The 23,102-nt window shown below is 38.9% G+C and overlaps 1 long non-coding RNA gene across 2 annotated transcripts in view; it reads left to right on the top strand.

Annotated features, from left to right (window-relative positions):
* The window catches only part of LOC133222910 (uncharacterized), a 47,737-nt gene that overhangs the window by 5,656 nt on the left and 18,979 nt on the right, over positions 1 to 23,102 (top strand). For both annotated transcript variants that reach the window (XR_009728408.1, XR_009728409.1), the window contains exon 3: positions 20,105 to 20,166. This is a non-coding gene — a long non-coding RNA (uncharacterized LOC133222910). The remainder of the gene's footprint in view (positions 1 to 20,104; positions 20,167 to 23,102) is intronic.

The raw sequence follows: 23,102 nt of genomic DNA, 5'->3' as shown, positions 1-23,102 counted from the left end.
TATTTCAGACTACTGTAATATGTCTTCTGCAATTAAAAAGTTAGTTCAGCTGAAGCTCACTGACAACTAAATGCCCTAAGTGGTGATGATCAAGGCAGTATTAGAAAGTCTTAAGGAACCCTGGAAAAACACAAGTTTATCAGAAGTGCACATGTTCTCTTTCAGCTCTGGCAAATGGCCAATACAAAGTTAATGTGGCACTGAAGACAAACTGGAACAGAAGGCGATTCCAACAGCATAGTGACAAGACATCACATGGCTTGGTACTGGTTTTCTGCAGGGAAAAATCAGCTGCCTTGTTGCACAGAGGACGTGTTTATTCTAGAGTACTGCAACTAAGCTGCTAAAATTCAAGTTAATTGATTGCCAATTGGCTTAGACCTGGAGACAACCACAAACGTTTGTGTTCAATTGTTCATGAAATATCTAGATTAACATTTACAAAGCTGTTAACTAACTCAGGTTAATTGGCAATCAGTTCAGAGGAGCACATTGCCCAGAGTCACAGACTTCAGCTAAAGCATTGCCTACTGAAGATTATTGCCAAATAAAGTTTACCAGGCAAATTTTAAAAGTAGCATCTCTGCGAGGACAATGCACAATAAAAAGTGATTTTTCTTCTCCTTTTCAATTAGTTTTATATGAAGCCTGTTTGGGGATATTTACGGGAGTGCTTGTTATACCAATTTAGCTAGAATGGCCTCAGCAAGTTAGGTGAAACCTGCCTCTGGGTGGGGAGCTGAGTGCCAACTGCATCAAGCAGCATCTCGGAGCAGCGTGACTGCACTCCCTGCCTGTCTACTTACATTCTTCACATTAAATCACTGGTGGATGCTTCTCCTCATGCATATTTCCATGCAGATTTGCCCTTAGAAGCTGGTTTGCTTATTTAAAGAGCAATTTAAATCATGAAAGGATCATGTAAACATGTGCTTTGAACCTACAATAGTAGTGGCCACTGTAAATAAATAAATGTCATTTAAAAATCATAAACTGAAGAAAAGTCATAATGGAATCTTGTTCTGCATACAGCTGCTCACTGCTTACTTAAAACTTACTTAAAACAGATTCTCCATACACACATTTTTTAGTCTAACCAACTTCAAAACTGTCTGGGGTATGTTGTACAAATTTTGACCACAAGCTGCCCTGCATATGCCACTGTAATCTATACAGTTGATTACCTTCCAGTTTCTCAAGGATATTAACTGGCATGAAACTTCATTTTTTTCAATTTCCAGTAATTAATTCCCTGTAGAGAGTGACTGAAGACACTAAACAAAAGCATTTAATCAGAAATTATTAGAGTTGGTTTGTCAACCATCTGTTAATCACCATTTTTGTACAAGGAGTGAAAATTTTATTAAATCTTATACTTAATTAAAACATATTGTTTCTGTAGCAGATTGGAAGTACTGCCGTCTGTTTAGACTTGTATCCTAAGATTCGTTAAGAATTCGTTTCCTGCATCATGTAGGCATGTAGAATTTCATTCTGTTGGGATCTGAACAGAGGTACAAAGGGTGAGGGTTGTAGCACAGTCAAGTATTCTTTTACTGAAGGCTTTCCAAAACCCCACCATAATGCAGACTGACAACACAGTGAAGGATTACTAATGAAATTGAATGATCTTAAAAATGAGAAAGTGAAGAATAGTGAGAGGAAAAATATTGCTTTACAAATTTGGGGATTCATTGTGTTAATCAGGTCTTGTGAATGATACGGGTGCTAGAATTTTGTACAACCATTCCTGCTTAAATCTTTATTACAATACTCATAGAAAATGTGATTTTGTGTATATTTGCTGTTTCTAGGGAAGTGACTACAGCAGCTTGTTCAAAGCTAATGAAACCAGATTGTTTTGGTGTAACATTCATCTGAAGACTCAGAAGGAAAAATGCAGGAAAATGACAATGACTGATTAGTTTTTATTGTTACAGTGAGGTGCAAAGACTTGCAAGACACTGCCTGTTTTCACATATATTAGCGTCTGGCTGCATCATAAGTATGTAGGAACATGTAAGAGGTGTGTATCTCATTACTTTTCTCGGTGCAGAATGTCATCTTGGCCCCAGGTTCTTGACAGAGTGTAATAGATATTGCTGTATCCATCAAGACGACTGAGCTGCAGTCAACCATTTGGCCAAATGAGATTTAAGAGTTGGCTTGTTAGACCTATCAGTGATAAGGGAATCATAGAATCATAGATTCATAGAATGGTTTGGGTTGGATGGGAGCTTAAAGATCATCTAGTTCCAACCCTGTGTGTTGTAGGATCTCACTCTTATCTAGCTTGCCAGGTTTTGCTCTGTCTCTGCCTGTTCCTTGGGCCAGTATTCACCTTTGGCTACATGGGTTTCTTGACGCTTCACATTCTTTGCCCTTTTTACACCACACGCTTTAGTTTGGTGTATCTCTTGGCTTTCTTGGTTTCTGCCTCTTGCCTCCAGCACTGACACCAAAGATTTCCTAACAGCTTTCACATCCCAGGTGTATTGATGACATTAAAGTGATTGCAACATGAAGGTATGGTCAGATGCAGCAGTAACAAGTGCAGTACTTCACTGAAGGACAGATGCAGATATGGGTAAAAAAGTGTTAATGTTTTATATTATTACTATTTATCATTACCAGCCATTGATTAAGTGAGCAATATGAGTGATCCAAAGCAAAAAGCACAGCTTTGCTATTAAGTGCTTGCAGTCCAGGAAGACAAACAGCAGACAAAGTGTAAGGGGAAAGGGAATATATTTTTTAAAACAAATACCATCTATTTCCACTGGCCCTCTGCCTAGCCATTATTAACTTGCATTAGTCTGTAGGCATCCAAGTTGAATCTTCCTGCTGTTACTGGAAAATTTTTCTTGGCTCAGATGTGAAAATAATTTCCTTTAAAACTCAACACTATGTTGTTACAACATCCACTCTAATAATCTAATGGTCAAATGTGATGATTGTCTTTTGGAGCACCTCACAGGGACGTCATTGTTTTGTGACGGTGACCTTACATCTGGGAACAGTCTTGCCTAGGGTTTCCCAAATCTCCTTTAGAAGGCCATGTGACAGACATATGTAAGGCTTGGAGCCAGTCACACTTGTTTAAAAACTCCTTGACACAGTCACAGCACTTGTGACTCCCTGTGCTGCTGTGACATATGACCCTTATGCCACAAATATTCTTCTGCATTATGCAAGGGTGTCGCTACAGAAGCAGGATTATGTGAGGTCATGGCTAAAGTCTGATCCTGCTTCATCCCCAGATGTACAAGCAGAAAACAGTTGAGTGGATTAATATGTAAGTGGCTTTTAGAGGCAACTGCCCCTTGTTCTGACATTGCTAGGTGAACAGATGCTAGATGTTGCTAGGTGTTGCTGAATGGCCCCAATCTGTTCAATAACCATCTACATCAGCTTATAACATAGGATAACCTTGGACAAGAGCAGCCAATGAAACCAGCCCACCTTTGCCATATACACAGGCACTGTATTTTTCCATGTTTACATATTACACATGTTGCACACTACTCTATTTTTATCCCTTGACAGCTATGAGAATGTCACAGTTGGTAGCTGATCTCATGTCCCCTTCATTAACCAAAAATTAATCTAGTCAGAGCAATCATATCACTTCTAACAGGAACCTGTACAAGCCACAGCTGGTCTGCTAAAATGGAAGACATTACAAAAAACAGTGATAAAAGCAGGTAAGTATAGAAAAGTACATCTAGAAAAGCATAAGGTAGGCTTTTGTTTCAAGCTACATAACAGACTGCCCTGGCAAAATAGAGCTGCTGCAGGAGATCTCTCACTGCCTAACTTAAAGTTTCTAGCTTCATTATGTTAGTGTCATGTAGTAAAATCTCTAGTCTACCTCGCATGCTCCTGTTGGAACTATTCACGCAAATGTTGTCTGTAAACTACTGCTTTTCAAGCAGATGAATTGTGTTCTTTCCCTTATGTCTGCACTTCTTAAAATGAAGTCATGACACAACTTCAGGTTCCCCCTCCAACTCCTTACCCATTGTTATTATCCCTATTAACACTATGTTTTCACTGTCAGCAGTTGGGTTGCCAAGCTGGAGAGAAAGAGAGGATATCATCTTGGGTCTCACCTATTTTGACTTCAGAAATTAATGCTGTTATCAAGGCATATTGAAAGCAAACTTGGCTTTCAGAAAAATCAGTGAGCTGCAGGCAGGTAGTTACATCCTGTTAGCTTGGAATCAATTAAGTGCAAGAAATGTGGGAATGACTATTTGTTGTATATAGCCCAAGCACATCAGAGAAAGACTCTTCCCAGATCTGCCTTGGAGTATTTCCAGAGGACTTGGGAAGGACTATGAAATGAACTGTCAGAAAAATACCAAGTGAGTAAATGCAGAAGCAAAGGGAAGCATATAGATCTGTCTTAACTGTGTTAGCTTCATGAGCTATTTGGGCTGGGGGAGGCCTGAGAATTATCTCAAACCTTTCTGCCCTGTGGCTTTTAGAAAGAAAGATTATATACCTGTCTCACATTGTTCTAAGGAAAGGAAAGACTGACCTCCAGCAGAAAAGCTCAGAAGGTCAGTGAGAATCATGTGATCTCATTCTGCAGGTGACCAGGTAGTGAACACTGAGGGGTGACAATGTACAAACATGATGTCTTGGAAAAGTCCTTTCATGGCAGGTTTAGGGATCAATACTGCAAAGGTTTTAAGCACATAACGTCAGTATCTAAAGTTCTGTCTAGATCTGGAGACGGAGGACAGTTTGCCCCAGATTAGACAGGTTTCAGGGAGATTAGATAAAGTCCCTCATTTCTTATGTTTGGTTTTTTGGTGAGGTTTTTTTTTTTGTTTGTTTGTTTATGTGGTTGGTTGGTTGTTTCGCTGTTTTGGTGGTGGTTTTGTTTGTTTTTCGGGTTTGGGTTTGCTTTTTTTTTCCATGTGATATTAATTTAATAGGGTTTATTAGCATATCATTAATTCAGTGAGCTCCTGTTGAGGTGCAGATGTTAAAACACATGGAAAAGAAGTGCTTGTTCCTTAACACCACCACTACTGAAGCTGTGATTTTTCCTCAAAAGAATTCACTACCTGTTAAACCGTTAAAGCCAAAGATTAGTGAAAGGTATCTTTATCTTCAGTGATCACTGGCAGATGATTTTGTTAACATAGATTTAATTTCCATCGTAGCATCCTGAGCCTTTCCAGGCCGCTAAGATAAACAAGGCTCCAACAGATGTAAATCAAAGGGAGGAGGTTTCAGTAACTTCCTCTTCCTTCCAGCTCCATGAAGAGCTATACCAATTTTAAGGCAATCAAAGTCTGTTGCAGAGAATCTAGGCAGTCTGGAAGAAATCAGTGCTTAAAGAGAGCTTCTCCAGTAGGTGTTAAGTACTCCAATCTTCTCAGCGGCAGTTTCTCATGAATGAAAACACCCCTTGGAGATGAGTACAGGGAGAAAACAATGCAGCTCTGAGAGGTGTGAACGGCTCCATTCACCTTGGCGGGTCCTCATCCTCCTCGCCTGAGGCCAGGGGTTTGAAGTCTGTGATTCCATCAGGCCTGTTGTCAGCTAGCACAGTGAGGCCTGGAGGTTATTTACCTCATATACGTATGTCACCTATGTCACACATGTCATTACCACGGGAACAGAGAGAAGAACTCAGGCAAGTTTAGTGCACCAGAACCCCCAGTCGCTGCACCCCCGAGAACACCCAAGGGACAGTTGAAAGGGCAGTCCTCCCTTTCCCCCCTCCCCTCCTATCCCCCCTCATCCCCCCGTCTTTTCCCGACAAGTGAGTCAGGAGCCACTGAACCCTCTTGAGCTCACACAGGGAGAAGGGACAGCACTTCAGAAGCCCTCAGTGGCAAAAGGGATCGGCCAGATCCTTTTTCCAATAAGAGAAAATGGATCCAAGAGAAGTTTCATCCCAGAATTTTGGGGAAGTACGCAGAGAGTCCAAGAGACCGTTGGAGGGACAGGGACCTTTATGGCCTTTGTCTTCATGAGGGAGGACAGATATCCCTGTCCCTTCCCTCTTTCATTACTAGTATGCATTTATTCTTGAAGTTATGTGACACTTTTTCCATTTCTGTGACATCTTTCCTTTGTTCTGTCTCATCCCTTTCTCTCCTGAGCTCTTCTTCCTGCATGGGAAAATCTGGGCCAAGTCTACTGAAATAACCTTTCTCAGCCTGTTGTCCTCTGCTGCCTGCCCCCAGCAAATACATCCACATCTAGTTCCTTTTTGATTTTTTTCAAAATAGTCTGAGTACTATTTGAGCTGTATTTTTTGACTGTGTCGAAGCAGTTGGCAAGCAGTTATGGTGCTTGCAAAGAAGCCTCATACTAGCAGTGGAGGCACTGATTTCAACAATATACTCTCACAATTTCTCCCCTTCTCATCACATTGCCATGACTTGAGTGGTCTCAGTCAGTTGAAATTTTAGAATCATAGAATAGTTAGGGTTGGAAAGGAACTTAAGATCATCTAGTTCCAACCCCCTGCCATGGGCAGGGACACCTCACACTAAACCATGTCACCCAAGGCTCTGTCCCACCTGGCCTTGAACATCTCCAGGAATGGAGAATTCACAACTTCCCTGGGCAACCCATTCCAGTGCCTCACCACTCTCACAGTAAAGAATTTCTTCCTTATATCCAATCTAAACTTCCCCTGTTTAAGTTTTAACCTGTTACCCCTTGTCCTATCACTACAGTCCCTAATGAAGAGTCCCTCCACAGCATGCTAATAGCCCCCCTTCAGATACTGGAAGGCTGTTACGAGGTCTCCACGCAGCCTTTTCTTCTCCAGGCTGAGCAGCCCCAACTTTCTCAGCCTAATTTTATAGCCTAATTTTATAGCCTACGTTCATACCTAGGTGTTACAAAAGCAAGAAAGTCACATTTTCTCCAGCAGCTCAATGAATATATCTGATTGCCGCTCAATTTAAGACCCCATATTTACATTAATGGTTTTGCATGAGTTAGTTACCATATTTCTATTATAAAAGCATTCATTCAAAACTTGAGGTTTTGTCTTGCTCAATTATATGTATAACGTGTTGGCCTATTTTTCTTCCTCATTTCAAAAGCCACATGCCGCATTAGTAGATAAAATACATTGGAAAAGCAATGGCCTCTGGCTGTGTGCAGTTCTGGTGTCCCCAGCATAGGAAGGACATGGAGCTGTTGGAATAAATCCAGAGGAGGGCCACAAGGATGATCAGGGGACTGGAGCACCTCCTGTATGAAGACAGGCTGAGAAAGTTGGGGCTGTTCAGCCTGGAGAAGAGAAGGCTGCATGGAGACCTCATAGCAGCCTTCCAGTGTCTGAAGGGGTCCTATAGGGATCCTGGGGATGGACTCTTCATTAGAGACTGTAGTGACAGGACAAGGGGTAACAGGTTAAAACTTAAACAGGGGAAATTTTAATTGGATATAAGGAATTATTTACTGTAAGGGTGGTGAGGCACTGGAATAGGTTGCCCAGGGAAGTGGTAAATGCTCCATCCCTGGCACCATTCAGTGTCAGCCTGGCCTACAGTAAGGTGCCATGGGCAGGGGGGATGGAACTAAATGATCTTAAGGTCCTTTCCAACCAAAACCATTCTATGATTCTATGATTTTCCTTATTACTGTAACACTTGTTATTTTTGCTACCTTCACTTAACGTACTTAAAGTTATCATGGAGACCTGGAGAGGAAAGATGTCTTCCTGACTTCCAGTCAATAGAAATATTCTCCGTATTATTAAAAAATTAGGGATATATTCCTTCAGGCCCTCAACCTGCATTTGCAGTAGATCTGTGAATGTCAAAGTCACACATGTATTTTAGACCTTTTAACTGTTAGCCAAATAGCTTCAGTGGAATTGGATCTTTAGATAGTAAAACCAGGAAAAATGACCAATGATTACATGCTACTAATTGTTAAAAAAAAAAAAAAAGAAAAAGGAAGAAAATAAATCCCTGCTTATCAGTTCAGTTTACAGAGAAATTTCACAAAAAAAAAAAAAAAAAGATAATTCAATTAGTTTCCTGCACATGTCGCATGGAACACATCAGTTTCACTGCTTCAAGTACAATTAGGCTGAGAGACCGCAGAGCATTAAGAAAGGAAGCCAGGTCAGGGCTCCTGAGCGCAGCAACATTGCCACACTAGGCTCTGCAGGGAGGCGACTCCTATCTCCCCTCAAGAGCTTTGTCTAGACAGTGACAGTTCGTTAAGCGCCCGGCGGTAAATGAAACTTCAATAGCTGAGTCTAGTCATGTTTTTGATCTGCAAGACAATTAAAAATATATGAATTCCCAGCATCTTAGGTGTGTGAGGGTTTTGTTGTTTTTTTTTCTCCTAAGAGAAGTGTCACAATAAAAATAATTAATAATGTATTATGATGTTATTATCTCTATACAGAATTGCTTTTCTTGGTGTTAATTTAGATTTTTTTCTCCAAGACAAGATGCACTTTGACTAATCCAGAATTCTGCCTTAGAGCAAACTGAGATTTTTACCAGAAACAACAAATAATGTTTTTAAAGGTAAATTAAATCACACACCATTCTTGTTGTGTAAAACTCTTTATTTAAAACATACTCTCCTCATTTCAGCAGTGAGTACGAGGTATAATTAAGTCTAAATACACAATTTCTATTTGTGTAACAGCAGAATTACTACAGAGAGACAGAAGCAGAATCCAAATGAAACTTTTTTGAAGAAAAAAAGACATTTAAAAAAAAAAACAGAAAACACCCTAGGTTAGCCATCTAACCTACTTATTACTTACACTTCCAACGTTAAGTCTTGGCAAACCAAGATCACCTTTTATATGTGTAAGGCGAATGTTTAAGAGGAATACAGATGATCTTCCTAAAACAACATCTTAAAAGGCATGCCTTTTCTCATCCCTGCATGTTTCCTCACCTGTCCCTATAAGTTTGTGATGTAAACACCACTGGCCAGCCCAGATAGTCTGACCTTTAGTAACGATTTTACTTGAGCCCAGCTTGATTACCCTGCACTATAACTAGAGTATGCTGTATAAAGGTAAACCATAAAACACAAATGAAACATGCATTTTTATTAACAATGGTTCCTTCACAAGGCACATTAAAATGTCCCAAGAAAGCCTTTCTTTCATTTTGCTTGATGAAGGTCATTGTCAAAGTTATTGGAAAGGCAAAATTGAGATGTTCCATGAAGCTACAAGTGGCCCACAAGTGGAAAAGAAAAACCACACAGGAGACAAACTTCTTTGAAAATAAATAGCGACATTATGATGGCACTTACCAGGCAGGACTAAAGACAATGTTTTGTTTGCTTTGCCACATTTCTGCATTAAGGAAAGAATTTATGGCTCTATTAGCACATATTTTGCTGGATGCACATATAGCAACGGCTAATATAAGAGTAACTGAAAAGAGTTTAAAAAAAAAAAAAGCCAAATGCTGTTAAAGGTGATTTGCAAGAGATTGTTAAAAATAAACTTGTCTTTGCCTCTTATTTAGTATGTGCAAAAAGTGCATCAGAGGATTTTTAAAGGTTTTTGCTCCTATTTTGGCAGGTTCAGAATATACAAAAGAATTTAACATAAGTAACAAAAAAGAATATTAAAACCCAGCATAAAATTGCAATACACTACAATATGTATGTTATATCTACATGTTTTCATCAAAAGACAAAGTGAAAAATGGTTTAACTGTTTCATTTCTTCCTTGCAATTCCTGGGTATAAACCTCATTTTTGGGTAAAGCTGCCAAATACCACGTACTCACAAGGTTGTGATGACTAATGGTCTACAGTACTCCATCCTTCAAAGTGACTGCCACAGCAAACCATCACATTTCATGCACCAATTTCTTTGACATACGCTCTAGGAAAACAAACATTTCATATTCCTAATGCCTTGAAGCTCAGTGAGTAGAGAAATCATACTGCTTTGAAATGTGTCTCCAAGGTAATATAGAGGTAACTTTGAGTAATTAAGTTAGGAAAAATACTGTAATTTTTCTTTCCATTTCCCCACATCATCATCACGGTTTGTTGTGCGATCTTTACAGACCTGATGATACATAAAGGCTGGACATCTTCCACTGTGTTTAACTGAACCACCTTGATCTTCCTTTTTCCCAAAGCACAATTTTTGATGGAAAACATAAGTTATTGTCTTCTGTAAGGAGAAACTGGTTGTACACTGATTCTCAAAGTATTATTACAAATACCTACTCTTTCAAAATGAGCTACTTGTGAGAGTCTCAGCAGTTGTGGTGCTCACTATGCTCTTAATGCACTTTCAGTCTTGAATGAAGCACAGTCAACTCAGGGAGCTCTGTGATGCAAAGCACTCTCCTGATCCTTCCCTGCTATTTCTACCTGAAGGAAGACAGCTACTTTTCTGCCATCTAAATAGCTTCATTGGTTAGTTACAAGGAAAAAACAGTTGAAATTAAAAATGTAGGAGATGATGTGCACTAATTAACATTACTCTTATAGCTCAATCATGTAGCCAGTATTTGTGCTTATAGTACTAAAAATTTTCTGTGACTGACATCAAGCTTACCTTTCTTCACAAACGGAAAAGCTCACCTGCTTAACTGACAGTCAAGTATAGAAATAAAATGTTTACTCAGATTTTTGCATGGTTTTACTCCCGCATCCAAAATAACATATGCAAACTCATTTGTATTAGAATTTCATACCCAGACTTAGTAACTGTAATAATAATTCAGTCAGACATAGAGATGAGAGTATATCAAAATGTATGTGCAAGTGCTAGCATGTGGAAAGTTTTTGTCAACAAAAGAACTGAAGTTACAGACCTGATAGAGTCAGTAGATAGAACAGAAAAAATGTCCAAATAACAAACTACATTTGAGCATTAGAGAATTGCAGAATTATGTTACTTTTGCTTCTTGTTTCATTTGAGTGGACACCTATGATTAAAACAAAATAAAATAATCAGAATGTCTAAAAATCTTTGGTTTAGGTTATTTAATTTATAACTGCTATAAAATATTCCTTATGAGAGGATTGTCATTATCTCTAAAAGCAGAACTTGGTTTATTAGTCATATTTAGTCCAAGCCACTAATACTCCATTTTTTTTAGAGGTTGTCAAGTAGCAATGCCCACAGCTTAATATTACTGCTTACCTGCCTTTTAATTATATATAGCAACATAAGATTGAATTGCATCTCTTACTCTAAAATGTGATCAATATGTCTAAATGTAATCTGATACTTGATTCACAAGTATGACTCTTTTACCAAATAAAATAATCAAAAAAAAGTCACTGTTCTTGTCACAGACCATGCAGCCACCGTAAGTTTGGTTTCTTGATCACTTGTAATAGCAAGATCATATCAGAATGACTGTTGTTCCTGGTATATTTGCTTCTGCCTACTTTGCACTATATCATTTAGTCTCATTATTACTTTTGTGCCTAATTTTTGTATTCCTTCTTATCAGTATTCTCAGGAGGCTTACATGCTGTTCTGCTGACTAGTTGGGGTTTTTTCTAGGAACTAGAGAAGAATGTTACTATTCCATTTATCCTACAGCTATCCCTGTGTATGGGTGATGAGTGTTTGACTCATAAGCAAACAATGTCTAAGGCACTACTACCTTTCTTAGGAATGTCAAGTTCCTGAACAATCACTATTTGGCCTTCAAGCCATTTTTTGTGGCCATTTTTATGATCACAGTGTAACAAGAATTGTATATGCAAAGATAGGAACATGCCATAAATCAGAAGATGTAACATGACAAATCTACTGTGATCTGAAACAGAGCATTTTTTTTTTTTCAGGTGGAAATAACCCTGTGTTGAATCAATGTATGTAACCATACCTAGAAACTGGATTGTTTAAGGGAAAAGATGAAGTACACATATGTAAAATACGTGTAAAACACAATGTGACCATTCTAGCATTAGACTAATGAGGAGTTGAATATTATTATCCATAGGACACTGACTTCCAGCTCTCCTACTTCACATACAAACAGGAGGCACATTGTGGTATCCTCTACTTTTGCCATATGAAAGCAATTCAGACCTATTATCATTCAAAATTCTATTTCACATCTTCATTGAGGTCAGGGTCAGCTCAGCCTTCTAAGCGCTGAAGTTTGGTTTTCTACTGATGTGAAAGGTTTGCCGACTTCTGCTAGGTCTGGGTAAGTTAATAGGCTAGAAGAAAAGAAGTGAGGGGTGCTTTTTAATGGCTGTGTGATTTCACTTGCTTACAGTGTGACTACTCAAAGATTAATTCTGTTGATTCCTGCTATATGGTGATACTTGTATTTTCATTACCTGACCTCATTTGTAATTAACTAATTTCTGTTCCTCTTTGGTCCAGGTCTAAGGCTTCTATGAGCCACCCAGCTTCTTGGCCACTTATGTCCATCCATATTGTTTAATGTAATAGCTTCTTTCAGAAGACGCAGTAAACAACTTTTGTTAGAAACCTGATTATCACTGGGCCAAAATCCAAAGCCCCAGTCTCACACACATCCTCCTCTTCTGGCACTTCTGTAAAAACAAACTGCTATCCAAAAGCTGATGAACTTTAGGTGTGGATTTCAAGAGCACTGACTTTGGGAGGTGTTCTTAATTTATGTCTTTTTAGGCTTTCAGCACGCACAAATCTCTTTCTCAGAAGTACCACACTTTGAACTGGATCCATGTGTACATTTCTTTGGGAAAGGATATATGCTTTGGACTGTGTTTAGGCAGAGAAAACAGAGAACATACAAGTGAGATTTCTCCATCTGAGGTTTAAGCTAGCCTTTCACAATGTCCCTTATGACCTTGCTATCCAAATGAGGCTTGCTGGTTTGGTATCATCTTTTTGACACATGATACTTGTACACAGCAGCAATGGGCTTTTGCAGAGCCTAGCAAGAACCATATGATAAGGTTTGTACTTTCGCATGTATTTTTGATAAGTGACACAGAAGTTGCTAGTTAGATTGCCACCAGCCAGATACACATTCCATCACCACACTGCAGCTGTTCAGCTGGTAGATGGGTAACTTCTCTCAGTTGGCTTCAAGTCTTAAAGGAATGTGCAGTTTACCAGATCCTGATAAGAATAGCAAGCAATTTATCTGCGTAGGAAAAAGCTAGAAATGCATGTACTTCCCTTTCTGCATCCACAAAGGAGCTGTAAAAAGTTAGAGAGTCGTGTTATTTGACCTGGTGATCTACAGCTGAGGGAGATTAAGTGGCCCTGGTAGTATGCAAGGCATGCAAAATTGCAGAGAAAAATCTTTTCTTACTGATATATTACTTCAACAAGTTTCTAATCACTATATGGTCACATGCATGCTCTGGAAAGCCCTGATATAAGTGGATAGTCCTATAAGTGCTAAGCCATCCTATTTGTACGAAGTCGGCAATGCATTGTGTGATCTATGGGTGTGAAAAACTCTTTATGTCACTAAGTTCTCAAAAAGCAGATCCAGCTGTAGATCTTCCAAATTCAAATAGACTGGCTGCCGACTGCTAGCAGTTCTATTTTCTATGGTCAGTGGCTGATAGTGAATTGCTGTTTGCTTTGTTTGATATGGAGAGTACTCAGTGTTAGCTTCATGATGGTCACCTACTTAAGTTTTTGACCCACTGATGAATATAACTAATCTGATATATAATCTTTTTACTATAGTTCAGCAAGATCCCTCTTGTCTCAGACCAAGAACTGGTAAGAAATAGTAACTTCGTCATCAAGGCTTGTTTAATAACTTCATAATCATCCTCATTTGGGAGATGATGAAAAAATTGTATCAGGCCAGCATTTATACCTTTGCTTATAATAAGCAGCCAGAGACCATGCAAGCAGATCAAGGTGATTCATATAGCTTCAGTATCTACTGTTTGATCTGCTACTGACATTTGGACTCAAGTTTCCTGGATTTTCCCTCTGTCCATCTAACAACCAGAATCACCTACTTCAAATCACTCTCACACCATAATGAAAAAAGTTACTGAGCAGTGATCAGCCCTTAAAAGTCAGAAGCACATATTCCATGATACATCTGGGGACAGAAGGGTATGCTGCACATTGCATAAAACAGCATAAAAGGTACGCAAGACTTATTTCTAAAGACAGAAATTAATTATATGTGGAAGAATACGTCAATATCTTGGATATCATAAATAAATGTAAATCAAATGTTTGGGGTTGTTTTGTTTTGCCCAGTGAGTATAGAAGGAAGCAAGCATGCTTCCTTATTGAGGTAACAGAGTATTTTTTTCCTATATTTTCAATATTTTCTACATTTATTACTGTTTTGATCTATCCATCTCTGACTGAACTACCATGAAAGACCTTTTCTCCCTGTCTTCAGTTACTACAGAGCTTCAATCCAAGCCAAGACCAGTGATGTGAAACTGCATTCCTTGTGGTCTTGAATGTCCAGTAGAGATTTCAATTCATGGCAGCAGGCTGTAATGCTGAAGCAAAAGAAACAGAGTTTAGTTGGGCTCTGGTCCCACTTACTTTTGAAAAGCTCTGTATGTATCATACTCTCTTTAAGAAAGAGTGAAGAACAGTTTTCAAACCCAAGCTCTTTGGTTCCACTACAGAATTAGAGTTTTATATTTTGTGTCTGTAGTTCCCAGTCTTACAGTTGAGCAGGAAATGAAGCAGCTCTGACACTTACATTGTACTCATCAAAAGCACAGGAAACCTGTGTAACCACATACTCAGAGTACAAATGAGAATGAACAGAAAATATTTTCAATGGTTATACAGAGTGGTAAATTAGATTCGGCTCCAGAATTTAATCAAGGAATTCATAGTAGTATATCAACATACTCATTACTATTTCTTCATGAAATAATACCATGAACATAATGCAGGTATTCAGAATATAATGCAAGAAATGCAGTATCCTTGTTGTAAACTTTTTGAGAAAGGTAACAAAAAGCAAGTGACCAAGTTTCTGAGCGGCATCTCCAAAAGATGCACAATTTATGATAAGCACTTTCCAAATCAGCACTTAGTCTTCCTTGAGCCTGCCTCACCCTAAAGTGTATCCATGGAGTGATGTACAAAGCCACAAGGTTTTAGCTATATTAGACTTCCAGATAGGAGCAACTAGTGAGATGGTACCTGTTCTCATGTTGAAAAAAAATGCAATACAGGAGTGTTGAACAACACGTAGCTGCAATAAAGCTAGTGCATTCTGCCATATCACATGGTTTTGCTTTCACTTCAATGAGTCATCATTTATAGGGTTGCTTTATAAATTGTAGACATATCCCAAGTCTAATTCACCTGTCCTGTAAGTCAAGATGTTTTCAGCTTGCATTTTGCATTGCACAGCTTTTGCATTGCTGAAATAATAACATTCTTCCATATTAATGTGAATTGATAAGGCATATTTCTGTCCTGTGAACTTAGCCAGCAGTAAAGGGGACTATCCTGTCTTGCTGGTGTCAAAATGGACATTTAGCTTTCTAGGCGACAATGAAACGTGTTTTGTTGGCACCCACAGCATCAGCAGCTTTTCTGTATCCTGTGAGTACTGAGTCAGGAAAATGTCACTTCAGCTGTGTTTACATCTTTTCATGATCATTTAAAAAAATATTCAAGGGGTCAAGCTTTCTAAGATGACATATTCTAAAAAAAAAGCAGATAAATTTAAGCTAAAATGTTTGCTGAAACATATTTATTATTTCTTTTCATTTCTACTCCTTGATTTTTGATGCTTGATTAAAAGATCAATCCATCAGGGAAGAGTCATTAACATGTGAGTTGTGTAAATAGCCATTGGCATAGAAACTGTGAAAAAGGAATAGTGCTATTCACAACAGAATGATGATGAATTAGTTTTGAATAATTTTCAAATAATTAAAAAGAATAAAAGTAAAGTTTCTCAATCTGCTTATGCATATTCTGAAAAGGAAATAAAAAAGAGAATTTTTCACTTCAAAGTTTTATTATGTGTTCCACTTCAGGTACAGGTCAAAAGATTGCTTTCCAGTTGACATCCCTGCCTCACCAAACACAACATCTGCTTCTGAGATTTACTCATGTATGGCAGATGAAAATCAGCTGTGTTAGGATCACTCAAAGGGTGTATAGGAGACACACTCTCTATTTAGACTGAGCTATACATAAACTGTGTTTCTATAAAGATACCAGTTTTGTTAAAAAAGAGCTTTCATTACACCAATGCTAATCTTCAAGTGGAAAAAAAATGTATTTAACAGGGTAGTTTTCAGTTTAATTAAAACGCACAGCCACTTTGTGTGTAGAATTGTTTAGTATTATGAATTTAAACTAGCAAAAACACTGTAGTTTGTGTAGGCGTTACATTTTACGCTCGTAAAGCCTAAGCCACAGTCAAATGATACCTGATCTTGCACAAAGCTTGTTAGTACAACAATAATCTGTCAACACTTTAGAACAAATTCAAACAGCCAGGTGGAATTTGTTCTATATCAGCATTCTGTATCACTTGGCTAACATGGTTTTTGGCAGTACAAGTCCTGAAATTGTATTTTCTGTTTTCAAATTATAGCTTCTCTATTTTACACTGATTTAGCTGTAGCATTTAGGTGCATGACTCAAGTAACTCTTACTTGATTTTTGTGTACAGATAATATCAAATAATGGTTTTCCATCTTTTCTGGAAGAAGTTTTTATTCCAAGAAATATTCTGAATAGGAATGTTAATATGTTTAATCACTAGATCAAGAAAATAGGATGAAGCTTATCAAAGTATATGCATCTAATGGCGAGAAGTTACAAATACCTGGGCAGGAAATTGGTAGTGTACTCAAGGCAAAATGAAAGCTGACTGCTAGAAAGTGTTTTTCTTTTCCCGTGCATGACAAGAATAAACCTTATCTATGACTGAAGATTCATCAGTGGAAATTGCCCCTGTTTTCCATTAGGTGAGTAGAATTTCTGCTTGGATTGTCAAGCAACAGAAATGCAAAAACACCTGAGGGACTGATATCCAGAAGATGTTTGTATAAATGTAGAGGGCAGTTTGTTTGGTTTTTGTGGATTTTTCTTTTTTCCCTGCGGAAAACCCCCAACAGTAACAACAAAAACTTCAGAACAGTTTGTAAATTAAGTATAATTCAACACATTTGTTACAAAAAGAACCATGGATACTCAGTGTGCATCGGAAAAAGACCTTGAATTCTGTTAAACTTGTTTATTTGTCAAACTGCCCTCAAAGTGATGTCTTATGAGTGATATTTACTATCTTTGAGAATACAGCTATCAGGTTACAAATACAATGGAATTGTAAGATGTTTCCTTTTCCCTCGGCAACCTTTCCTGTTTTGCAGTATTGAATACCATACTTCTGTTTTAAGCAGTGCATGCAGTTGGTCTTCTTCAATTTAATTAAGTAAAAATAAAAACAAACCTGTAACTACAAGCTAGTATGAAAAGACTCCCCCAGACATAGTGAGGGTCCTAATATGTGTTTAAATATAAACGTGCTAAAACTAGACAGAGATCTCCTGATAGATCTCTAAGGTCACTGAAACTTCAGTGGTGAATGTGCTGTTTGAAAACAGCAAGTAATGCACCAAGGCAGGGTTGTGCTTCCTGCTGTGGTCCTTCATCTACCCTTGTCTGACATACACCACACAAAAGGCAAGCAAATACTTTAGACCCTGAAATTTTGCAAGTTCCATCATATCTTTAAAGTGATTCTGTTTTACAGAAAGTTTGAAATGGCTGGATGGCTGCACACAAAGAGTTGTGGTCAATGGCTCAATGTCCAGCTGGAGACCTCTAACGAGTGGTGTCCCTAAGGGATCGGTGTTGGGACCGGTCTTGTTTAACATCTTTGTCGCTGACATGGACAGTGGGATTGAGCGCGCCCTCAGCAAATTTGCTGATGACACCAAGCTGTGTGGTTCGGTTGATACGCTGGAGGGAAGGAATGCCATCCAGAGGGACCTTGACATGCTTGTAAGGTGCGCTGATGCCAACCTCATGAAGTTTAACCGTGCCAAGTGCAAGGCCCTACATGTGGGTCAGAGCAATCCCCGGCACAACTACAGGCTGAGCAGAGAAGAGATTCAGAGCAGCCCTGTGGAGAAGGACTTGGGGGCACTGGTCAATGAGAAAATGAACATAAGCCTGCTTCAGTGTGCGCTCACAGCCCAGAAAGCCAACTGTATCCTGGGCTGCATCAAAAGGAGTGTGACCAGCAGGTCGAAGGAGGTGATCCTGCCCCTTTATTTTGCTCTCATGAGACCTCAATTGGAGTATTGCGCACAGTTCTGGTGTCCTCAACATAAAAAGGACATGGAACTGTTGGAATTAGTCCAGAGGAGGGCCACGAGGATGATCCGGGCACTGGAGCACCTCCCGTATGAAGATCGGCTGAGAAAGCTGGGGCTGTTCAGCCTGGAGAAGGGTGCATGTAGACCTCATAGCAGCCTTCCAGTATCTGAAGGGGGCATATAGAGATGCTGTGGATGGACTCTTCATTAGGGACTGTAGTGATAGGACAAGGGGTAATGGGTTAAAACTTAAACAGGGGAAGTTTAGACTGGAAATAAGGAGGAAATTCTTTCCTGTTAGGCTGATGAGGCACTGGAATAGGTTGTCCAGGGAGGTTGTGAATGCTCCATCCCTGGCAGTGTTCAAGGCCAGGTTGGACGAGGCCTTGGGTGATATGGTTTAGAGCAAGGTGTCCCTGCCCATGGCAGGGGGTTGGAACTTGATGATCTTAAGGTCCTTTCCAACCCTAACCATTCCATGATTCTATGATTCTATAAATTAATACTTTTATTATGTGAAGATGAAAAATAACCCAAATATCACAGTATTAACTTTTACACCTGTAAAATGCATTCAGAATATGACTTTGCCTATTTTATAATCCAAGGTTTATATTCTGGGGCATTTGCAGTCAATGCAGTCTATTTCCAAGGAATAGATGTGCACATGCATGTGCAAATGTGTGCAAGAGGATGTGCACTATGATTCTGAAAAGGAGCAGGATCAGTTTCCTTAAAACATAAAACTTCAAGCAAACAAATAAACAGCGCATGCTAACCTGTTAATAATAGTTCAGAAGATGTGACTGGGAAAGGCAGCTGTCTGTGGCCTGTGCCTTTTGGGATGGCTATTCTTACGGAGATATAACAGACGGTTATATAGGGTTATTTAAGAGAACTCATGTAAGAATTTACAGCTTCAGTCTCTGCAGTGTTTTCTGCACAGGCTTTTACCTAATCTGTTCAACAGACTGCTAAGATTTCCGGCACTGGAAGCAATGGTCTCTTTGCTCCCTATTGCTTGTGGCTGTCTAAGTGACTGCCAAGGAAGGATTATCCTCTAAAGCTAAGGGTGATGGTGGCATTACCACTACCCTGATGGGAAGGAAGGGTAGACTAGCACCTTGAAAACTCCTGATTATCAAGCTCCTTTGCTCCATCTTGTTTCTGCATGGTCCTACCCATTTTCAAGGTCATGCCAACTCCTTTAAATTTACCTCCTTCTTCTTCAGTGGTAATAGCTATCTTACACCTAAATTTTGCCCTCCTCTTCCTCCTGCCCCTGTTTTTTGAGCAGGCTTTCTGCTACTCAGTGTCCACAGCTTGGGATCCTGCCAACACAACTGAGACAGCAAGTCTGGAAATAGCCTATAGAGCCCCACTTTGCTAGACTGGAAACTCATATAAAATAGGCTGGAAAGATTTATACAATGATATTGGCAGCTGATTAACAAAAAAACACACCCAGAAGCCAAAATGAATTTTGAGTACTGTGGAAGGATGCCAGATTGACAGCTCCACGAACCACAGCTATACACAGGACAGAGACCAACTCCACCAGCTTCTGCCACCCTGTATGAGAAAATCCGATGGCTGTGATGAGCAACATTCAGATTCTATAGCTGGGATTTTATTTTTTTTTTGTTGTTGTAGTAAGACCTGAAGGTTAAACTGTAAGGAAGTGTATATGCCTGTTTTGGGTAGACTTTCTTTTCCTTTTCTAAAGTTCATGGCAAAAGTTTGGATCACATAAGTATTTACAGTAGATCAGACTCATGCCACCACTCAGATGTTTCTATAATTGTCCATTTTCGCTTGTCTATGACTCATAAATAATCAGTACCTACTCTCAACACAGGACAGAAGAGAGACTTGGGGTTCCAGGCTGGAGCAAGATGAGCGGAGTCAACTACATTTAAGGTAGGCATGTGAAAATGCCAGGGCTAAATAAGCCTTTTTTGGGCCAGAGGTACATTACTCTCAGGGACTGTGTTAGACTTTCACAGATACTTCGTGCTGTAGAGTTTGACCTGCCAAGAGCTGACCCAGTGATATGCCTGTGGTTTACCAATGTCCATTATAGATCACCTCAACTTAGCCTTTGCTTCTGAGGTCAATTTTCTTTTTTTTTAAATCCAATAAGGTTCAACTACTTTTTAGGCAACAAATTCCAGTTAAAAAAAGAAGAAAGACAGAGTGCAAATAGTGTCTGGTTTATTCCCTTTGCTGTTTGATTCAATGCTTTTTTTACTTCATGGGTTTATTATGCCCTTGCAGGACTTAATGCTAACATTGACTGGAAGTGAAAGCCATGTCTTTTCCCAGTGTAAATTCTGACAAGAACCAGGCTTTTCCAGAGTGTGATGTCAGCAGATCGCTGGATCTAATATAGACAGTACCTACAACAGGTACTAGCAATCAACACTTTCTCTCTGCAGATTTTCTCCCTATGAAAGCCTCTCTTGCATTCTTCAGCAGGAAGGGCATTAATTATCTTGCTTACTTAAAGCATATTGACACAGTTTCAGCTGGAGTGTGGGACAACCTGCAGCTTCCTTATAGCCCAACTGAACTGTCCTGGATTAAGGAAGCAAGACCATACTTTGAAAGTCTTGATATGACTGAACTTTGAAATAGGTTTTGGGTTGTCCAGTCATGTCAAGAAAAGGTATGTCTATCCATTTTTTGCATGCCTAACAAAGCTTGGGGTCACACAGAGGAGCATCTACAAAGTTCAAGTGCAACCATGTTAAGTAGTTGTGCAGTAATGAGTTTTCATAGCCACAAGAACAGCTTAAATCTGGTCCAAGACCTATTTAAGTAATCTTAGTGCTTTATAACATCTGACTGTAACGAAAATTCAGAAACTATCCATACTTTTGATTACACCCCAGGTTTTTTATTTATTTGCTCTTAACCTCACAAAGTGTCTCCATGATTGGCTGAAAATACCACAGAGTGCTGTCTGTAGCTCTCCTCATATGCCAGCTCTGAGCAAAAAGGGTGGTGTACTCAGTTTATGGAGGGTAAACCCTGCAGTAAGTCACTGAAGGTCCCTGAAAATGTAGCTATAGTGCCGACTACTACTGCCATCTTATGTATTGGAATATTCCTTCATGGTGTGAAGATCTGAATTCAGGGTTACTGAATCTCACAACTCTTCAGGGATGACCTTTGACACTGAGTTTTTCTGAGCCCATTCTTCCTTCCCTGGCTGTGTCTCTCTGCAGCCAGGGACCTGAGAGTCACACTATGAGAAAGAACACTCACTTAGGGGCTCCCTAGCTCTCCTCTGGTGTAGGAGACATTCAGATAAGACAAAAGCTGTAGATGGTGGTAATCTTTATGTTTATGACTATTTTTTGCATTTTTTTGTCCAATAAATGTCAGGTAACTTGACTTCCCTTCTCTTAATTTGGGCTAGAACTCTTTTGTTTGCTTTCTCTTCATTCTTTTCTCTGCTGTAGTTAATTTTCTGATGAGGTAATCCTGGAGACTGATGGCTGACTAGCTCCTAGAAAAAGAGAGAGACCTTCTCATACTGAGAGGGCCTGGGAATCCAGGTCCCTTTCTCAGAGCCTTTTTATTGCCTGGCTATTCAAACAGAGCAGAGACAGAGGAGCACTAAGTCCTCCTAACAATAAAAACCCCAAACCCAACCAACCAATAAAAAAAAAAAAATAAACACAATAGTAACAAAAATATCCTAACACTTCATCACAGAAAACAGATAAATAATAAGCCTGCTGCTCCAAATTTGAAGACATCTATTCTTCTTATAGTAGAGGGCACGCCAATATTTGCTTTAGAAGTATAGATTATTCTGTAAGGAATATGAATGTAAGATTTGTTATATCCAGAAATCTGTGCTTTTTTAAATTTAACCAGGAAAATATGTATTTACTGTCTTTAAAAACTGTGCTGTGGTTTGTTTTTTTTCCTTTTTAAAGGACAGTAAGGCAAATTTTTGTATGTTTCTGGAAATAATAGAATAAGTCTTTGTTTTCATTGGAGCTTAATTAGTTAATTTAACATAGCATCAGCCTTACTATGAAGCTTCATAAAAATTTTCATTTCCAAGTAGCTTTCCTGTTCAGATATAAGAAAGTGCATCTAAACCAATAAAGCCTGATTCAGGAACTGATGGGCTCATTTGCATCCTGGCCAGAACATCAATCAATAGCTTTCATTTTGTTTAAAGGCCAGGGGCCAAATTAGAGTTTGAAAAGTCCTTGTAAAACCTTTGGGTAATTTTGAGATTGAGTCTAATGAAAGATTAATGAATACAGGCATCCATTTCTAGCCCATCTATTTACATATGACTTTTACCTTCAGTCCTGCTGAGTGGCAATCAAAGTGAATCAGTCTGTTTCTGCAGATAGTGCTGACTAGCTAAGAATAGCTTCTGCTACCATAGCAGTCTCTTCATGTCATTCTTTTCTATGCCTGTATCATAAGCCTGGAAAGTCAGATATAGGAAAGAACAGTGAGTGCAGTCTGGGTGTTTATCCCTCATTAAAAAATTTACCATAATTTCCACTCTAAGTATAGGAATTATAGTAAATACCTAGCTGTAGTAAAGATCACCACATAATGGCTCCTCTAAGCTACAGACATGGACAAAATTTTCCACTGGTGAATAACAGCAGTAACAGCAGAATGTTCTTTGAAATATAAATCATATTTCCAAAACAAACAGCTAAGTACATTTGGATACATGATTCTTTTTACAATTGTAATCACTAGATTAACCCAAAGTTTTGTATTCTATTTAATAAATGCAGCTAATTTATTTCACTTTTCCAGTATGACTTGATCTGCAGAGAAAACCACAGATTTTTATTAGTGTTACGTTA

This window comes from Neopsephotus bourkii, unplaced genomic scaffold, assembly GCF_033783945.1.
Source record: "Neopsephotus bourkii isolate Nb327-2 ecotype Australia unplaced genomic scaffold, CSIRO-AGI_Nbou_v1 NB_1624, whole genome shotgun sequence".
NCBI classification, from domain to species: domain Eukaryota; kingdom Metazoa; phylum Chordata; class Aves; order Psittaciformes; family Psittacidae; genus Neopsephotus; species Neopsephotus bourkii.
The sequence above is the reverse complement of the archived record's forward strand: the minus strand, read 5'-3'. Positions and strand labels throughout refer to the sequence as shown.